At 37.0% G+C, this 21,806-nt stretch overlaps 1 protein-coding gene across 1 annotated transcript in view; it reads left to right on the forward strand.

Annotated features, from left to right (window-relative positions):
• Window positions 1-21,806, forward strand: part of LOC126194994 (protein unc-80 homolog) — a 1,036,886-nt gene that overhangs the window by 400,980 nt on the left and 614,100 nt on the right. The window lies entirely within an intron of this gene.

Consider the following 21,806-nt stretch of genomic DNA (forward strand, 5'->3'; position numbering starts at 1 on the left):
CACAGAAAAGCTAGAAATAAAAGCCAATGCAGAAGTAAATAATGAATCTCCTGAGTGTTTTGAAGAAAATAAAAGTTTGTTCTGCACACCTTGGCTCCCAAGCAAAAACAACAATCCGGATAATTCTTTTCTGGAAAAAAATTATTGTGCTTGACAAGACCTAGTGCTATTATCATGAAACTAACACAAAGACAAAGTGCAGAAATACTCATGATGGCTCGACACTTTTATGATATAACTGACATTCAAGCCAGGGGATGGCAAATTTAACATCATCTTAAATAAGGAGTTTTCTGATAGTTTCACATGGTTGTACAAATGTTTTGAGTGTCACACTCAAGTGTGGGAGACTGTGTAGAACACCTGAAGCATTAAGAGCACCATCTTAACTTTTTGCTAGTTTTTGTTAATCCAGTCTTAAAATTTTTTGGACTGATGGAGTAGTTACTTATCTGTTCCATGACTTACATCAGGTTTAGCCATTGTGTGCAAAACTTCACATGTGTACAGTGTACTGCACTCATGCCATCTGAGGTTGAACCTGACCTGGCGCATCTTGGTCCTTCTTGGAACTGCTTGGTACAGCACGACATTTCATGTAGCAGTGTGATGTGACACTGTTTTTTCCAGAATTTGGTGTCGCATTTTGCAGTTGGCATGACTTTCTTCAGTTCTGCAGAATCATGGTGTCAGTGCTGTTTATCCTTAACTATTTATTCATGGTGTAAAGGAAGTTCATAGGGCCAGTTGATGTTTGCACAAAAGGAGGCAGGAACAAAAATTAAAACATTCAGAACAAATTGCAGACCTTTCGCTTTAAGTGGACTTGACTGCACACTACAAGCATTAACATGTTGCAATGTGAGAGACAACTTATTTCTGATTTTGTGGGGATGCATGTAAAAAGCAAATTGGATTGGGGAAGGGGCAATTTCTAACATAAAAACCATCCGTTTCCTTGCACCCACTGGTGTTGCATAAAATATAAAATTCAGAAGAATGCTTTGTGGTAATAAAAGAATTACAGGAATAGTTTTATATATGTTTTGAGTACACTGTCAGGCTTACATCTGTTTCCGAGCTGTTTTCGAGATCATATGCCATTTAAATTGAAAATGCCCCTGTGCATGTGCAGATGGAACCGATTGATGTACAATGCATTTCCCATTTAAAAGACAGATTCTTTTAAAATAAAACTCTCCAGGAGTTCTAAGTAGTTTTCTTTGGGAAGAGTATCCACATCTCCATATTGAGGTCGCAAATGTGGTGCAACGTTTTGATCAACATCAATGCGCGAAAGGCTTCTTTCGAGTATGGAACTAATTGAGTTGCAATTGTGAAGCAGCTGGAGTGACAAATACCACATGTCAAGTTCTCATAAATTACACATGAAACGGAAAAGAAAGATCGTTATGTGGTTATATTGAATTAAAGATAACATTAATACATTGAAATATAAAAGTACAGATGTTTACCAGGTGTCACTAAGGCAGGAAAGATGTCAGTGTTCCCTAATATTTGTAACACTATAGTATGTAGTGTGATGCTCTTACACACCAGTTCACCAGTTGCCACTAAAAACAGTTTATAAATTGTCAAACTTGAGTCCGCAACATTTTGCAAGTTCAGTGATGAATGAATAATTTACTTTTCAAGTTGTTGTTTTACCTACCATCTCAAAACTACAGTCTGAGAGATGCTGGATTTTTTTAGGCCTGTATAGTTAAATATCAAGCACACCTCTTTCTTGCACACAACAGCATTGTATTCATGTCAAGTTATGGTATGAAATTTTGTCAGTAGCTTCTTTATTTGAAGAAAAATCCTACTTTAAGTTCAGTTTCTTCATCTCAGAGTACTGAATTTTTTCCCTTAGGATACATTCTTTGGCTATTCTCCAAAATCTGCTTACTATATATCACAACTTAATGTGTTTCCTTTTTGATCAAAATCTTGAAGCAGCCAAAAATTTTTTTCCAAATGCTTATTTTCTTTTAATTGAATACCTTCTCTAAAATAGCATCACTTTGTTGCTTAGCCAACCTGTAAAGTAACTGCTTGCAGCTCAGTGTATGTGTCTGAGTTCCATACAATCAGTGTGACCACAGTTAATATTAACATTAATATGTAGGCCACCTGGCTCATTTCCTGCACTTGAAGGTGAGTGAAGATTCTTTTTGCAGAAGAATTAAAAATTTTACCTTCCGAGCTCTTTAATAAAGATGTTTTTGCCTCTTGCTTTGTTAATGCAATATACACATCCCCTTTCAGGGTAGCAGTGTTCATGAAGACTTCCACTTACTGAGTGACCATATCTTTCCTGTCCTGCTTTGCGAGTAAATTATTCTTGAATTTTATTAATGTTCTTCATGTAGTTACTTCTGTTAATTCATCCTGATATTTTTGTTCATTTTGGATTTAGTGTTATTGAAGAAATCACATTTCTAAAACTCTCCGCATGATTTTGTTAAAATTAACAGGTAACAATTTAATGTTACTAACAATGTACAATTTTCTTGAAAGTGGCATGCAATAGATTTCCCTACAAGTCAAAAGACCCTACTTGAACACTTACTATCCACTCAAAGCTGACGCACATCCCAATTACAGCATTTTTAATTACAAATAAAAATTCACCTGTGATACAAAATCATAAATGAGAACTTCATAAAGTATTTGGCTTTTGACAGCACAGACTGGTAGTCAGGTAAATTTACTGCATTAAGCCATCTACTTATCAATCTCAATGTGACAAATTTTTTTGTACTAACAAATATTAAAAGAAAATGCACTAAGAGTTTTGTTTTGACATCTCAGAGTTAAAAATCCACCACTGTTGCCCAGACCTTATTGCAATTTCTTGTTAATCAAGTGATTTTTCAGCAAGTGTAACACAACTATTTTTGTCTTGTAAATGATGATTATATGAAAGCACTCCCTTCTGTTCTAAATTGGGGTATAATGTGCTACAGAACTGTTGAATAAGTTCAACTATTTGAATTGTTCATGGTCATAATGTCTGGTGGTGTTGTGTAAATTGCACAATATTTCCATGAGGCAGCTGCTCGTTGTCTTCAGCGACTACTGACATACTGCTATTGTGGCTTGCAAATTTCTGTACTGGCTTGCAAGAAAGACATAGCCACAAGGGGCAGGGCTATAATGTCATCGTCAACACCCAAAGTCCCCTTGCCAGAGAAATGAACCACCGTCTGCACAGATGCGGTGCAGGAAAATATGGGCGCAAGCTTCTGGCCCCAGTGTACACACACATGGGCACACGGCTTAACTTTCCCATGCTGCGCCTGCAGAGGCCACAGCACCTGTAGATGATGAACAGGTGCCTCGTGGGAACATTTTGAAGTCTACTCAACACCTTCTGATGTTTTCCTGTGAACTATTCAAGAAATTATTACATAAGGTTTAGCCATTGTGTGCAAAACTTCACATTTGTACAGTGTACTGCACTCATGCCATCTGAAGTTGAACCTGACCTGGCACATCTTGGTCCTTCTTGGAACTGCTTGGTACAGCACAAGTTCAACTATCCAGAAGAAATTTTCTATCCACTCTGGATTATTTGCTGATTTAAAACTCCCTGGCAGATTAAAACCTAATGTTGGACCAAGACTTGAAAGGCAATGGTCACAGAGCCAACTCCTAGTCTAGCACGCAGTTTTTATCTGCCAGGAAGTTTCAAGTTCATTTATGTGCTACAGGGTGTTACACAACCACATTTCAACTACAAAGTGGCAAGTAAAGATACCTTGTATGCAGAAACTTTTGGATTCATACTGATGAATGAAGATTAAGTACTCGCAATATGAAATACTCGTAATTTTAACTGAAAACATCGTGATTAAAGTGAAAACTACATAATATATAACGCTGAATCTGAAAAAATTAATGACATATTTTTTGGATGTAAATCATCTACCCAAGAAGACCATCTTAGCAGAGAAAATCAAGTAGTCACACTAATACATCTGATTGCAGCGATGACAGTGCAAAGGAAAATTAAAACAATCAGAGCATCGCATATCTTTGAAGTTAACAATTTTTTTTTCATCTGTGTGCTGGCTGTGAACCTCTCACTAACAATCCTGTCAAACACAATAGACCAAGTATCATTCTTTTTTTAATGAAAACAAATACTGCCTTTCTCATTGGTATAGTTGCTCTATTTAACAGAAACATGCAAAACATATATTATAGTAAAATGAGATAATGTACTCTCTTGGGATTCCAAATAAAGGATAAGTAGAAGATATCTTAACATTGGAAATCTCTCAGTTGATATATCTACCATGAAAGTTCTCTTAAATAAAATGCTCATCAGAAGCCTATTACCCTGAGCATCTTTAGAACTGGCTGCAATTTTCAGCATTACAGTTCCATACTGTTGTTGCTTTCTATACTGTAAGCTAGAAGTAGGCCTAATCTTTAGTAAAAGAGCTGCCATATATTACGTCTAAATTAGATTAGATTAGATTAGTTTTCGTTCCATAGATCCATGCTGAGGAGATCCTCGTGGATGTGGAACATGTCAATTTTTTTTTTAAAGCTGAAATTACAGTACTAATAGTATGAATATATACAATACATCATTTGTTTCTACTAAAAAATTCGTCAATGGAGTAGGAGTTGGCCACTAGTAAGTCTTTCAGGCTCCTTTTAAACTGATCTTTATTTGTAACTAAATTTTTTATGTTTACTGGCAAATTATTGAAGATGAGTGTTCCTGATTAGTGGACCCCTTTTTGAACTAAAGTAAGTGCTTTTAAGTCCTTGTGCAGATCATTTTTGTTCCTGGTATTGTATGTATGAACTGAGCTGTTTGTTGGAAAAAGAGATATATTATTCAGGACAAATTTCATTAATGAGTAAATATACTGAGAGGCAGTAGTTAGTATACCCAGTTCTTTGAAGAGGTTTCTACAGGACGTCCGTGAATTTACTCCACAAATAATACGTATTACACGCTTTTGGACTCTGAAAACTTTTGTTTGACTTGAAGAGTTACCCCAAAATATTATACCATATGACATTATGGAATGAAAGTATGCAAGCATTTTCATTGTTAAGGCGTTTCTGCAGTTCTGTGGTGTGCTCTTCCCAACTGAATTTATTATCAAGTTGTAATCCCAGGAATTTAATACTGTCAACCTCTTCTATCTGCTCTTCTTCATATTTTATGCATATGCTGGGTGGAAACTCGCACACACACACATATGGATGGATATGTGTGTGTGTGTGTGCGAGTGTATACCCATCCTTTTTTCCCCCTAAGGTAAGTCTTTCTGCTCCCGGGATTGGAATGACTCCTTACCATCTCCCTTAAAACCCACATCCTTTCGTCTTTCCCTCCCCTTCCCTCTTTCCTGATGAGGCAACAGTTTGTTGCGAAAGCTTGAATTTTGTGTGTATGTTTGTGTTTGTTTGTGTGTCTATCGACCTGCCAGCGCTTTCGTTTGGTAAGTCACATCATCTTTGTTTTTAGATATATTTTTCCCACGTGGAATGTTTCCCTCTATTATATTAAATATTCCTTTTATAATAATATTTTATAATATTTTTAATGAATGACTAAAATACACATTTTTAACAATGTTGGTACAACGGATCCAAGCATACTTCTGCACGCTACCACTTCCTGAAACAGAAGGGTGAAGATATATGAATTAATAAATTGAAGAGCATATTTATTATTTTGTTTCATACAGATATTTAATGATGTATCAAACTATTATCCGTGCCACAAAACAACTTGTTAATTTACTTTTGGTGGTGTCTTTGGTTTATAGCTCATTCAGTTTACATATAGCTGATATATAAGAAAAGAAAAAAAAAGAAAAATAATATGATTAAGTACACTAGCAGCTGCCAATGAGACGCAGGGAGGCTTGAGGGGTGGTTTGTTTGGATCTAATTCTCAGAGACTATTGACGCAGCAGCCAGAAACAACGGTCATGTGTGCAAGAGTTGTGTCTGAGTGATTGTGTTAATGCGTGTGCACTCTCGTTTTCTGACAGTCATCATGTTTATGGTGAGTTGCTACCTATCCTCATTAGTATTGATTCTCAGAGTATTGATTCTCAGAGTATTTGCGCAAGTTATCTGTTGCATGGGTGATCACCACGGTCTCATTTCGTGGTGTCTGTGACACGTGAATAGCTGGCCACACTTGTGGACTTCCATGACAGGCCAAAACAGTAGGCCATTTCTATTGATTTCTGATGGATCGGGCCTGCTGATCTGAAGCCCATAGTTTCCCAGTAATGTGTGGGCCCTACCTCTCAGATGTGGTCTCACTGATCTGCCTGCAGGCTGGGTTTGTCTGTGTGTGACGTAATGCAGAATATTTTTATGGTTTATCCATGGACCCAGGACTGTGGTGCTACTCAGCAGGCCAGAGGCCATGGACAATGGATTTCAGGAATTGTGACTGTCTCACCACAAGTACATTGTACTGTGCGGCATTTTATAGACATTTTATTTATTCTAGTACATTTTGGCACTTCGAAAGTAGTTTATATATTAGAAACTATGAATGGTAAGAAGAAGAAAACTGTGGCAGTTGCTGTCAATTTGTACGCTAAGTACTCATATATTTCTTGGAAGAAAAATCGCACAATTCCTGTAGAATAATAGACATAACACAGTGGTAATAACTGAAAATAACAAACATAGTGTAACCAATATTCTTTTGGCAGTCACCTGTAGTGTTGGTATACACAGCTCTTCCCCACATTAAACATTTGATTCAAGAGTTCTACTTTTTTCTGAGGTTATTTCTGAAAGCAATGATCTATCTTGCGACTTCAACAAAATGCATAATTTTGTCACCAAATGTGTTTCATCTTCTTGAAATAAAATGACATCAGTGATCTTAATGAAACATATACATCATTTGGCTTGCTTTCTCAGTTCATTACAAAAGATGTTGTTGTTAGTACTTAAGATTTTTGCTCACACATTTGGAAATACAAAAGTCCTTACATTTTTTTTGTCAACTTATGTCTTTACTTGAGGTCCCAAAATTTGTCAGAGAAAAATGCTAAACTTGTCTGGAAATCAGGGAATTTCACTTGGGGAAACTTATGGCAACCCTGGTACCATAGGAAGACAAGAGCCAAGACTATGTTCTACAGTAGCAGATTTTCTCAGCTGTTGTAAATATGTGTGCCTTTTATTCCCAGTGCACTGGTCCTCCACAGTAATGATAGTCTGACCAACATGTGATGTGCCACAACTGCAAGGAGTACAATAGGCACCTAATTGTGCCACCCAAGCTCATCCTTTACAGAACCTAAAAGGACACTTCTCTTAGATGGGTGTTAAAAACCACATTTCACATCCTATTTCTACCAATTCTATTGAAAATTCTCACTGCGTAAGGCAAAAACGCCATACACTTTGATGGTACCAGATGATATAATCACTCACCTAGTGAATGATCGTTTGATAGCACAACATGTTTGATTTGTCTTTCACTAAGGTGACTTCAAGATGGGTTAACTCAGCTGACAAACTGTCAGTCTGATATGATGTGGGCCCTGTGACCTGAGGTGCATAGCACCCCTTGCCGTTGAACCAGATGGTGGCAACTATCAACCTGTATATACAAGTCAGTGTAAATAGGCTTCCTGTAAATGACATATCCCATTTACCTTCAGCCTTCCTCCTGACTAACATATCCAGGAAGGGATACACCATCGTGACACAAATATTCTTGTGGACTGAATTCAGATGTGTAAAAATCATTCAGATTCTCACTGCCATGAGGCTAAACAACGAAAGTATCATGTATACAAATGGAAAAACATGTTTCTCAAAGTTTTCCATGAACAAACTGGCAACAGTATATGACAATGGGCTTCCCATCATAAGTCCATTTGTCTGCCCATAATACTGGTCATTGAATAAAAAATAACTAGAAGTCAACATATGTCAAAATAGATTTGTTAATTTGACATGAAACCTAAGCTCAATGAACAGTGATAACTCGGACAGAGAAATGCAAGTGTAGAGAGAGACCACATCAAAACTTATTAGAATACAGTATATGAGAGTCATTCAAAGGCATTTCCTGTACTTGATGTGACAAATCAGCTGAGTTCTTAATGTGATGGTCATCCTCACACCAACCTACTAGTGGGCTCAACAAGATAGCAGTGTGTATTGCTTTATGATTTGTGAGCTCCAGTATTACTCACAGTCAGCTGAAAAGGAAACTCTTCATTATGGAACTCCAGAAAGTGATATAATCTAGGGGGAACAGCATGGTAAGAATTAAGGCTCTTGATAGTCTCCTGCGCCAAGGAACTGTTCTTCAGGAGGCTGCTAGTCTTTTTCTCAGCAGTTTATATGAGGTCAGCACCAATCCTTTGATACCCTGAATCAGACAGCAAACACTGCATTTTTGAAGATAATCCTTTTTATCCAAAACAACTGTAGTATTGCCCTTATCCACTGGTAAAATAGCAATATACAGATCAACTCTTAAGTGAAAATACAGCAGCCCTCTCAGCAGCTGTTATATTACTCTTGGATGGATGTGCCCCAGTCAGCAGACAACATGCCTCCTTCCTAGCCTTCTCCACAACATCACAAGCTAGTTTTAAAAAAATCCATCATTGTCCTCTATCCTTTTCCATTTACTCTGTATGATCTCATACTTGTCTGATTTTGTTATCATGATCATTTTGCGAGATCTGGAAGGATGTAATATGTTGCTTGACAATTCCTGAAATGTGAAATCTCAGTTTCAACAGTGAACCGTTTATAGATGCATAATGCCTGTCTTATAATGTCTGCCACTTAACTAGTATGAGCATCTCCGTGGTGCATTTATGTTTATTAAACAAATTTATGATAAAATATCCTACTCTCCTTTGGATGATCCCTGTCTAATTTTACTGAAAAGGATATCAAACTGACAAGAAATCCTGAAAAATTGTTAAAACAAAGGTTGTATATGGTAAACTTTGCTCTGGCATGGATAAAGTTGTGCTATGAAAAGCTTTCTCTATGAGATTTATCATAGTACATAGAGATATAGAACTATTCTCCAAAGCACAGAGATGTTCAAGCTTTGCCGTATGCCATGCACTTACAGTTCGAAATTCTCAGTCAGACTGTGACAATGAAGCAAAAGCCAAAATTTTTGAAACACTCATTTAATGAATCCAAAACACTTCCCTGGAAACGAAATGTGACTGTCGACGTGTGTAATGGATCCTGTCACGAACGAGTGCAATGATTGATGAAATTGACAGCAGGAGAATTAATATGATTCACAACTTTGTCAAACAAACAGTATTTTGTTCATGACACCTCAACAAAAACAACAATGCGTTTTCCCGTCATACTGCTGTGGAGTTTATGCAACCTCTGCAGGCAGTGATACATTTCCTCCCTGCAAAGGTGAACAGTATGAGACTTGAGTTTCTCCCAGCATATACAAAGTTCACATAACTCACGAGAATGCCACCAGGTGACACTGTTGACAACTACTGATATTTTGAAACGTACACACCCTGTTATTTTTGGGTTAAAACTGCAGAAAGTAAGTGCTGAGCAAGGGTATTTGAAACCTCAGTTTACAAAGTAATTTTCGAGAGATAACACATGTGCACACGTACTGTGAACACTAGCACCATCTCACAACCAAAGATGACCAGCATCAGAAGTCATTGATGGTGAAAATTAGTAACCATGCATGAGGTAACATTAACTCCATCTCTCTCTCTCACTGTTTCTTTTTTTAATTAAATTTGCAAGTAACCTTAGAAATAAAGATTGAGGTTTCTGTTTAAATTCTGCATGGAATCCTGAGCTCTTCTCCTTATCAGAAACTGGTGGGACAGAAAGGATGCTGACCCCACATAACATGTTGAGAAAAAGACTTAACAGTCTCCTGAAGAAAAGTTCCTTGTTGCAGGAGACTATCAAAAGTCTTAATTTGTACTGTGCTGTTCCCCCTAGGTGATATAGTCTTCCAGAGGTCCTCAAGGAAGGGAGTAATATTTGCACTCTGACACATCATGTAGCAAAACACCTTGCTATCCCATTCAGCCCACTAGTATGTCAGTGTCAGTGTGAGCATCACACTAAGAATTCAGCAGATTTCTTACAGCAATTAGAGGGAACTCATTTGAATGACTCTGATATTCCGGTATCTTTTGATGTGATCTCTCTCTCATCACTTGTGTTTCTCAGTCTGTCATTACTGTTAACTGAGCTCAGGTTTGGTGTTGAATTAAGAAACCTATTTCAACATACGATATTACAATATTGCCGTGCCTGTGTTATTCTGATTACGATTCAAAGTTCCTTTGGACATACATGCATGTCCAAAGGAATAGGCACTGTGGAGACAACAGCCATAATGAAACACATGAAATTAATTTGCAATTGCAAATAAGGTCAACCATAAGCTGTGAAATGGAATGACGACAATGTTAGACCTGAACTTTTGTACTTATTGTGAGCAATTGCCTTACCATTTGCTATCCGTGCACAATTCACAGCCAGACCCAAACTCATGGCTGATGACATATGGCAATTTGGGTCTGGCCAAATGGTATGTCAACTGCTCACGAGAAGCAGGAAATCCGGGTTCGAGTCCTGGTCGGGTACAAATTTTCTATTATTCCATTCTACAGCTGATGGTTGTCCTTATTCACAATTGTGAATTCAACAGACAGAGGTATGCCAATTTGTTCACGGATAACGTTGAGGAATGTGTCTTTTGAGTCAGCATCTTGGGAACTCCCCTCCCCCCCCCCCCCTTTTTTATTTTTTTTAATTTTATTTTTATTTATTTATTTATTTATGTTTTTCAGGTGATACTTTTGTTGTTTAGCCTCATGGCAGTGAGAACTTGAATGATTTTAAGACACCTTGATTCAATATTGAATATTGAAGTCATGATGGAGGTAGAAAGGGTAGAAAGGGATGGCTGTCTTCCCTTCCTGGATGTGTTGGTCAGGAGGATGGTTGATGATACATTGGGACATGTCATTTATAGGAAGCCTACTTACACTGACTTGTATCTACAGGCTGCTAGTAGCCACCATCTGATTCAGTGTGAAGGCATACTTTGTATCTTGGTTTACAGACCCTTGTCATCGCAGACATTGACAGTTTCTCAACTGAGTTAGTCCATCTTAAGGTCACCCTCTGTCAGAATGTTTATAGGGAAAGACAAGTCAAACGTGTTGTGCTAATGACCAACTGTGTACCTGGTGAGTGATGATAATGTTTCGGTACCATCAAAGTAGACAGCCTTTTCACCTTATGCGGGGGAAAGGTATTTTTCGATCCCCATCTAATATTAGGGTCACTGTAAGTTCTGTGAAGGATGATATTGGTTTGCGAGTGCCCTTTGTAGTCCTTGCAATTGTGGCACGTTATATATTGGTCAGACTATCAGGCTTGTGACAGACTGATGTAAGGAGCATAAGTGTCACATACACTTACAACAGCTGAGCAAATCTGCTACTGCAGAACATTGTCTTGGCCGTCGTCACCTTATAGAATATAACTACATGGAGATTGTGGCATGCATTTGCAGCTATTGGGGTAGTGTTATTAAGGGAGTAGCTGAAATTAAATTTGCAAGTACCATTAGAAATAGAGATGAAGGTTTTTCTTGAAATTGTGCATTGAAACGTGCTCAGTCTCCCAAGTCAAAAAACAGGGGGATGGAGTTAATATTACCTCATATGTTGGTTATTAAGTTTGACCGCATTATCTTGTGATATCGGTTGTCTTTGGTTGTGTGCTGTCACTGGTGTTTACAATGTATGTGTACATGTGTGTGTGGGTGTGTATGTGTGTGTTCTCTTTCCAGAATTGCTCTGGAAACAGAGGTTTTAAATTCCATTGTGTACTGCTTACTTGCTGCAGTTTTGCTTTGCAATGACAGGATGTGCACCAGCTGAAATATTGCCTGTTGTCAACATCACCTAGCTGCATTCCTATGAGTTATTTGAATAATAGTAAATTGTTTGTGAAATGTTGGACATAGAAAACTCAGTACTCCTTTCTGCATAGAATGCCCAATGAAAAACTTAATTCATTCAACTTTCATTCATCTGCAGAGGGTACAGGCCAGTTCTCTCACATTAGAGTCAGTTGTAATATCTACTGTAAGACTCATAGTGATCTCCCCATCTCCTGCCATTTTCCCACATGTTCTCTATCACTAGCTTATCTGAGTTACCCAGATGTAACTGTCCTTTTATCTCTTCACATAATCTATTAAAATCCTCTTGGCCTGTACCTCCATTAGTCCACGTATTCTTAACTTTCCTAATCTTATCCCTCCTCCTGCACCACCTTTGTCTTATTTTTTGTGCACCACATGTTTTTATCACATTTTGTTATTGCATTATATATTCCTTAGCCCACTTTTAAAATTCATTCCACCACTGTTCTTAAGCCTTGGCTTCATAACTGTATGATTGTCAGTGGAACTTTGTCTCTATTCTGAAGGAGAACAGAATTTTCATAGCTCAGCAGTAATTACATCTTTTATGACACATCATTATCTTTAATGTGAATTCTAGTCTCTCATCTGAATCATTATTGTTGTTCATTATAGCTTAACATGTGAAATATTATTGTCTCAGTAATTCTAGATATATAAATGTGTCTTTGGATTGTTCAGTAAATTATGAGAGATTAATTTAGTTTTCAGTTCTGAAGAAATGTTTTAAATGTCACCTTTGAAAAGAAACAAGTAACAATGAACTACTGTACTGAAAAAAATTAAAATAATTATTTAATTTGGGACAATTGTTCATAATTATATTCAAATCTACTATCAGATACCTAGCATGTTTTGTTTTTGTGTCTTCAGTGTTTAAAATTTTGCAACCCTGTCTATTGCAGTGTATGATTTTATTCTTAAACAACAAGAGACTTGAATGACTGTCATCTAGCATGCTGCTGTTCATGGAGCTAACTGAGTTTAGTTTCTCTTATAGTTGCCGTGCTATATCCTGTGTCTGTGTGTTTTCTTAATGTAAAAAATGTACAGAGCTTTTTATTACAAACTACAATTTACTGTTTAATTGAGATTTTATTTTATTTATTATCTATCATTTGGCAAAAAGTTATTTTCCTTTGATTTGGATCAATATTTAACCATAATCAATGCTCATGAAATAATTGTGCTGACTAATGTCAAGGTGCCAGTGGATCAAGTGACAACAAGGAAATACTAACATTGTCTTCAATTTTAAAATTCAGATAATTCTTCTTTGAAATTTAAGTTCATGAGGGAAGAAAAATGATTATGGAAAACAACTAAAATAGTGACACAGAACAGCACACTCTTCAAAATATGTCATACAATAAAGTGCAAAGACAAGATGGGGACACTAAAAAACAAGAAGGAAGATGTTGCTGTTGTAGAGAATGTAAACCTTATAAGGTACTGACAGCAGAGACAGGCAGAAAAAAGCAGTCCTCAGATTGTGACTTTTAAAACTTTCCTAGCTTATAAATACTTCTATGAAATATTGGGAAAATATTTGTATGTCAGTAACTCCCTGCTATGATATTTCAGTGCAGTCAACTGACAATCTTCAGATATACACTGGCGAAGGTGTATTAAGCTCCTCTGTTTGAGACAGTGCTAGTGTGTGCATGATGTACTCAAAGTCTGGCTGCAGTTGTAACTTGATTTCATGTACTTAACATGTAAATCTGTTCACTACTCTGTTTATAATTTGTATAAGCTTCTCCCCAATCCATTCAAAACACTTTTTAGATCACTTACAAGAAGCTCCAACTGTGTATAAGCTTCTTCCCAATCCATTCAAGACACTTTTTAGAACATTTACGGGGAAGTTCCAACTAAATTCCTTGCCTGGATCACTGTACCTTCTTTTGTAGTATATTCAAGTCTACTATTCCTTGCAAGTTTCTTTTGTTGTTGTTTTTTCACTAGCTTTTTTCTTTTACTCGTTATTTTCATTGTGACATTGTTATTCCCGGGGTCAGTTCTGTTGCGGTCCTCTTCATTCTATTAAAAAAATATTTTTGTATGGATAGTGTAATATTAAAAATGTGCTATTAACCAACAAAATGGTACCCTCATCAACGATAACATGAATAAAATGGTAACTCACAAATATGAGAATATTTAACAGGTCAGCAAGAACCACTTACCACTCTGTCCTCGGGCAAGAATATACACGGTAGTTGGATAATACCATGGCCTCCAACAAGTGAACGGGAATTTCATAAAGTTAAGGAATGTTTGGCGCAAGCAGCATGGCTAGCTCACCTGCGCATTAGTGTTCCATTGACTCTCATGGTGGATGCAAGCCAAATGCTTGCCTTTGCAATGGTTGCACTTTGTCCAATGCTGAAAACTATGTTTTCATATATATACTTCAACATAGTAGGGCCGTTACCTTATTCTGCTGATCACTGCTTCCTAATTGCTGTAGTGGAGCACTGCAACAGACATTTAATGGTCAATGGCAACCACTCCCCTTTTACTTTCAGAATCTTCCGCTGCCGCAGAAATAATGGAGTGCTACCAATCATGAATTTCTGGCGATCTATGTGGCCATTAAATATTTTTCATTGTCTGTGGAAGGAGGGCACTTTACAGTTTTTGATGACCACAAACAACTAAGTTGTTTATTTCAACATGCAACAGATCATAGTCATTGTGGCAGTGTAGACAAGCGGAATATGTAGCCCAGTTTACCACCAGTGTGCATCACTTTTCAGGTAGAAGTGACATTGTCACAGTTTAACCTTCTGAAATTGCACCAGCCTAGAGGTGGAGCCTCGGGCTGAGATAGCATCCAAGCAACAAAAGGACACATTAATGCTAGACTTGCTCCTAAATGAACACACAGTCCTGCAGCTGCAACATATTTTTGTCCCATTAAGTACCACTAGTATCTGGTGCAACATATTCCAGGACAAAAAGCACTCTTACATTCCCACAGAATTTCAGTTTTCCAAGCACTGCATAATTTGGTTCATCTGAGAAACAGCAAAGTTAGTAGGCAAGCAAGAGGGACTTCCCAGCTTGGGCACACTCCTAGCTCAATTACCAGCACAGCAAAGTTAACCAACAAGCCTTTGCAATGGTTGCGCTTTGTCCAATGCTGAAAACTATGTTTTCATATATATACTTCAACATAGTAGGGCCGTTACCTTATTCTGCTGATCACTGCTTCCTAATTGCTGTAGTGGATCATTTTATGAAGTGGCCCAGAGCTACTCCCAAACAGACATCGTTGTGGAGGCCATTGCAATGGCATTGTTGCTTACATGGTTTTCAAGGTTTGTTGTTCCCCAAACCAGTACAAAGCTAGTTCAGGTCACAACTGTTTAGTGAGCTCCTTCAAATAAATGGCTGCAACCATCTTTGCACACTTGCTACGATCCTGCTAGTAATGGAATGGTGAAGAGACTGCATCGGATTCTAAGGATGGCACTGACGGATGGATGCCTTGTCATTGGTGTGATTAGGCTTGTGCACACCAGTAGAGGAGGATCTGCATTGTTCACCAGTCCAGATGGTCTTTGATGAGCAGTTGTTTGTGGTGCCAGGTGAACTAGTTGTACCAGCATCACTTTGGCCGATTGCTCCAGAAATGATGACAGAGTTCAGATGACAGTTCAGATCCCAGATGAGACACTTACTTGCAGCTCAACCTGTCAGGCACTGAGAGAGAAAGGTTTTCATTCATAACATTCTGCTACACCCACCATCATATACTGGTCCCTACAGGGTGCTTTCAACTAAGAGAAACAAGACCAACTAAAGTGGCAGGCACAAAATAGTCTCCGTAGAGTGACTAAAGCCTCCCTATCTCTATAACAAGGTACCTACACAGCATCATCATCAGTTTTCCACAGAGCTGCCTACAATGGTAAGTGACACTGCAACCTCCCTGGAGACTCCAAAGGCCCAAACTATCATATCCCTGGAGCAGCCACCTTTAAAAAGAGGGGGAAGTGGGGCTGGTGTTGTGACATCAGTTCCTGTGCAAGTAGCCAACGCAAGTAAGAGTTGCAAGATGAATCACTGGTTCGGTAGAGTCTTTGGTATCGAGAGAGAGTTTGTTTAGTAATCTTTGTGTGCAAATAAAAGAACATACTGAGTACCTGTTGTGTTTCTGTATAATAATTATTTCTTATCAACAAAATACACATACATCTACTGCCCAAAGAGAAATGACATATTCAAGTGAATTTATTTACAAAAATACTAACACTACAGAAATAAAAACAATACTCAAGATAGAAAGAAATATTCAGAATGTGCATTAACAAGAAATACAAAGAAAAAAAGCTGATGACTAGCTGTTAATGAAATATTTTATGAGAAACTTGAACAAATGATGGACTGTAACAGGAATAGATGCAACTTCCTATCAGATAAAAATTGTGTGCTGGCCTTAGACTCGAACTCAGGACTGTTGTCTTTTATGGGCAAGTGTTCTACCAACTGAGCTGCTGAGCTGCTGAGCTGCCCAAACATGACTCACTACCCATCCTCACAGCTTTACTTCTCCCAGTACCTCATCTCTTATCTCCCCAACTTCACAGAAGAGTGCAGTGCACACTGTGCCACAGAGCTGAAAAATTCATTCTGGAAATATCCCCCAAGCTGTGGCTATACTATGTCTTCACAATATCCTTTCTTCCATGAGTATTAGTCCTGCAAGTTTCCCAGAGAACTTCTGTGAAGTTGGGAAGGCAAGAGATGAGGTACTGGCATAAGCAAAACTGTGGGGACGAGTCATCAGCCGTACTTTGGTAGCTCAGTAGCTCAAGTGATAGAGCATGTGCCTGTAAAAGGCAAAGGTCCCAAGTTCAAATCTTGGTGTGGCACACAGTTTTAATCTGCCAGGAAGTTTAATACCAGTGCACATTCCTCCAAAGAGCGAAAAATTCATTTTGGAAGAAATTTGTTTCATTTTTTGGTCATGTAATCAAGACACTAGAAAAATTAATTACCAGAAAAATAATAGAGTATTTGGAGAACAGTAAGACATCATATGGATTCTCGAAATAACAATAATGAACATATGAGGAAACTAAAGTTACAGTACATCATTTGAAAAATAAAATGAACAAAATCAAGAAAGTCAAAGATGAACAAACGAAGATCAGCAGACAATGGGAAGGGTGATTTAAGATGAAGAGAGAAAGTTAAGATCCAAGGCAGTGGAGAAATACTTGCCCAACAGGAACTGAAAAACCCGTTTCTTGTAAAACTGACTAAACTGTTCCAGTGGAGGCCACAAAATTGAGGCAGAGGAGGAGGAGGAAACTTTTATATTTTGATATATAAATTCAATTGTTGAAGAAACTTATGGAGGCTTTCCAAACTATGATGCCAAGTTATAAATGGATCATCAACATATCAGGTTTCAAAACTGTTGAGTGCCTTTAGGGGAGACAAAAGCATCGCCATCAGATTGTCCAAAAACTTATTAAATGAAAGATACATTTAAGAGAACGTGTGCTCAAACAACACTGTTATATCATCCCCAAACTTGTTGACTGATGAAATGTAGTGAGTCCATCAAAGGCACTTTTCTATAAAGTGAGACAACTTCAAAACTAGCTAATAAATGTATAGTTTTCAGATTAAGTGACTGAAGCCTGCTGGTAAAAGCAATAGAATTGTGTAGTATGTTGTTTCTGTTTACAGGTATCAAACACTTTATTTTTTATTTATTGAGGTTGTAATTTTGAGTATTACTTAGTCATCTCTAGACGGAAATACAAATATCTACACAGACGTAAATACAGCATCAGGTTATTAGAATTTTGTGTGTGATGGGAACATTGCTTACAATGGGCCTGAGTAAAGATACCAAGTATGTGGCAAAATTATAGACATCTGTTCCATTTATTCCCAAAACAGATCATACAGTCATACTTTATTTGTGAATTATAAGCAGTCTATGCAACCTGAACTACTGTAGGTAGATGCTCTCCTGTGGTAGAGAGTTGGAAGTCGAAAATGCAAAGTTTTTTTCATTACTTGGTCAGTGGCATCCTTATTGATCCAGAGAAATGTTGAGGTACATAATATTGCACTAATTACAAGAATATATCTAATTTCTTTTATACACTCACACTACATTCCATGTTGATGTCTGCTTAACTGCATACTTACCTATTTTGCTACCTTTCCATCATTCTACTGTTCTTTGACTTTTAATGTGCTTCTCTCCTAAAGTTATTAATTTATTTATTACTTGATCAAGTCTTTTACAATCCGATTTATCATATACTGTACTGATTCTTTCAATTTCTGCATGTTTCTCCTTCTCTTCATCTCATTAGGTCTGGAAGGAGGTACACCTGTTTTCTGAAGCCAAATGTTTTCCTGTTGTTATTAACTATACTGGTACTTAATTTGAACAAGCACAAATATTTCATTTGCATTTTTGTGTCATGATCTTACTTTTTTGATATGTTCTGTCATTTTGTGTACAATAAACAAAGATAAATGTTTGTTTTATTTTAGAATGTACCTTTTTACAAAAACAAGCCTTATTCAGCAGAAGATGAAACAATGACCTAAAGTATACAGTAAATATTGGTTACTCTAATGTTAATATTTTGAAAAAGTTGATTTTTTTAAATTGAGATCCATGGGGGAGAAATCAGGGAATTATGGAACAAAATTAAAGTTTCTCAGTCAGGATATTCCAATGAAAAAATTACTTTAATAGCAGAAAAAAAGTCCAAATGAAATAGCACAGAATGTTAATCAGATATGGAGTTGGAAAACACAGTACTGTCCACAGAGAGTCACAATATTTCTTTGCCAGTGAATGAGTTAAATTCAAGAGTTTCTGTGAAGTAGGCAAGGGGCAAGCCCATAATTAAAACAGCTAGATAAGAAAGGAAAAGTGAAATATTAGTTTGAATAGAAGCAGGTGTGCTAAAGCTATTAAATAAACTCTCTACACATGGGTATTAACAGCAAAGTAAGAAAGAGGTAATTGGACTAAGGTGAGAATGAAGGGTAATGCATGTTGGACCAAAGATACACAAAGAGGAGAAGTTAGAAACAGTAAAGTGGACAAAGGTAATATCTCTTCACTGACAACAGCAGATGTTAAAAATAAACAAATGCATCTGCATCCAGAGATATACTTGACATTATCCTGCAATTCAAGCTTTCCTAGATTCAAAATGAAAATTAAATGAACAGATAATTCATTAAATCACTTGAATATAGTCTGCAGCAGCTTACCATCCATACCTATGTTGATAATTTGTAAATTGCTACATCTTATTAAGTGGATCTTATTTTCAGTATTAAGAAAGGTTCAGGCAAAACACTGATGATTGTTGGAAAGCTCCATAAAAACACATTATTCTAATATATGTTTTTGAAATAGCAAGACTGGAATGGTTTATTTACCTTGGAGGATTTTATTTAAAATGCCATTTATGTGGGGAATAACATGATTTCCATAATAATGTAGCTCAGGGTATGAAAAACTAGTTAGTAAACAGAAAAGTTGCAGTTGAAGTGGAAAAAATCTTAGATAGAAGACATTATCTATAAGCAATAATGAAATACATTGACCCTGCTATGAAGTAATTGATTAGTTCATTATATTCCATATTGAAATTGGGCAAGAGAATTCATCTTCTGCAATATGCATTATCCCTTCCATTTATCTCTTCTTTATTGACATAAATAGATACCTGATTCATAATTTATTTTCATTGAATTCCTTACATTGAGAGACTTCTAGTTGCTGATCTTACTCTTACAGTCATACACTGGCGCCTATAAATGAGGGAAAACTTATAAAAATAACAAGAATTCAATAAGATGTGTGTCCAATGTGATGAGCTACAGACAAAGTGTATAGAACATATGATTGACATAAATGAAACATGAAAACACAGTGTTAAGCAAATGCTTTATATTATAATATAGTGCATATTTCAAATTTGGTAATTTTTCTGGCACAATGGAGCGTGAAGTAAGATTGCTTGAACAGCAGTAGTTCTGTCATGCAATGATGTGAGTTCCTGGTAATGGTGAAGTGTGAAAGTACTAATGGAAAGGAATGCTCTTTGTCTTGCAATGCTGCTCTCAGCACATTGTGGATAGTTGAGAGGAATTATGAACAAAAGCTTACCTTCCAGTGAATCTCAGTCATATTCCATAAAAGAGAGGTAGGGAGATCAAAATGCAAACTCAGTGTGCTAAACTTTTTACTGTTCTGGAGGTATATTCATTAGACAAACCCAGTGTTTCCTGTTGTTGTTTTCCTTCTAGCGTGAAATCATCCTCTGCTGCAACAATGTCAGATCATATACTAACATCATTTATGTACATCCAGAATCCCATGCAGAGTCATGGGAGTCATGGAGGTATGTGCATCTACTTAAAAATTTACTGTGCCTTACACAGTTACTGCTTTGTCTAAATGAATTCTCTCCAGAATATTGAATGGGTTCTAGCAGGTTTTGACTTCTCATAAATTTAAACATGTTTGCTGTAACTTTGAAAGTGAAACTATGACAAATATGTAAAGAGAATCACATGTAATTCACCATCATTTTGGTGTGTCCACTGCAGATACTAACTATTGTGATGGGTGGTGACCATATGTAGCACCTTCATGAACCTCTCCGTACACTACCTTATAATTTCACCCTTCCCATGACTGCAGTGCAAGGGCAGACTGAGGCACCTATTCTTATGTTTAACATATTAGAGTAAAATTTGATCAGAGCCTTTGGCTGAAACTTATTACTGGTAAACCAGAGATTAAAAATTACTGCCACAATCTAGAAATGATATAAGGAGGGATGCTGAACTATCTGGCAATGTCCATATGAGTTTGGCCTGTCTATAACAGACCGATGGTCTTTCATTGCAGTTTGTCAGTTAAATTATGCCTGTAGGTGCACCAGAAGTCATCCCTGACTTATAGTGTCAACCGGTACTCTCATCTGTGCTCTGAGTCATGTTAGTTGTTTGCCGTGTACAGATGACACAAGCAGATAGAAGTGCCAGTGGGTTTTTTGAATTATTGTAATTTTCATTTTTTCCCTAATTTGTTCACGTGTACTCTGATTCCTCTGTATTTATTTAGATGTATTGGCTGCACTGATCGTTTTTAAAAGTGAGCGTGATAGTGTTTTAAACCGCCCACCACCTCTTCTGCCATTATTCAGATTTGGCTTTTGCCTGTTCCCAACAAATCTTTCTTCTGGTTAAAGTGTGTGGCCTAACTTCTAAAATGATTCTGCTTCTTGCTCGTTTGTCTCCCCCATCACCTAAGAAAAAATCATTGGTTCTAGAGATTTTTGAGTAAATTGATAAATACACATTGTTTCATTCAGCTTGAGAATGATTTCAACTTCTGGTGAATATGGTTTGTTTGTGTTTATGTTTTGTTTGGTTATAGATCTTTCTTATTTCACTGCCCTGTGGTCATGACCTCCAAGTTCATTAATATGTAATACATATGTACGTGTTCAGTGAAGGGGCAGCACATCATGTCATTCATCTCTGTAGATTTCTTGGAATCATTATTGAATTCTTTCAACCCACCTTTTCCTTGGTCTGCAAGCAAACCCTCCCCCCCCCCCCAAAAAAAAAAAAAAAAAAAAAAAAGAGAATATTCTCTTTCTGAAAATGTATGTTGAATCATACATGGGCAAGGTTTAATTTTTTCTAATAAAATGCTTCAGTAAATTTGATCCAAGCAATTGTTGTACATCAGAAACCTTTTTGTTCTGGAATTTGGACATTTGGTATTTGTTGG

Source organism: Schistocerca nitens, chromosome 7 (genome assembly GCF_023898315.1).
Source record: "Schistocerca nitens isolate TAMUIC-IGC-003100 chromosome 7, iqSchNite1.1, whole genome shotgun sequence".
Classification (NCBI taxonomy): domain Eukaryota; kingdom Metazoa; phylum Arthropoda; class Insecta; order Orthoptera; family Acrididae; genus Schistocerca; species Schistocerca nitens.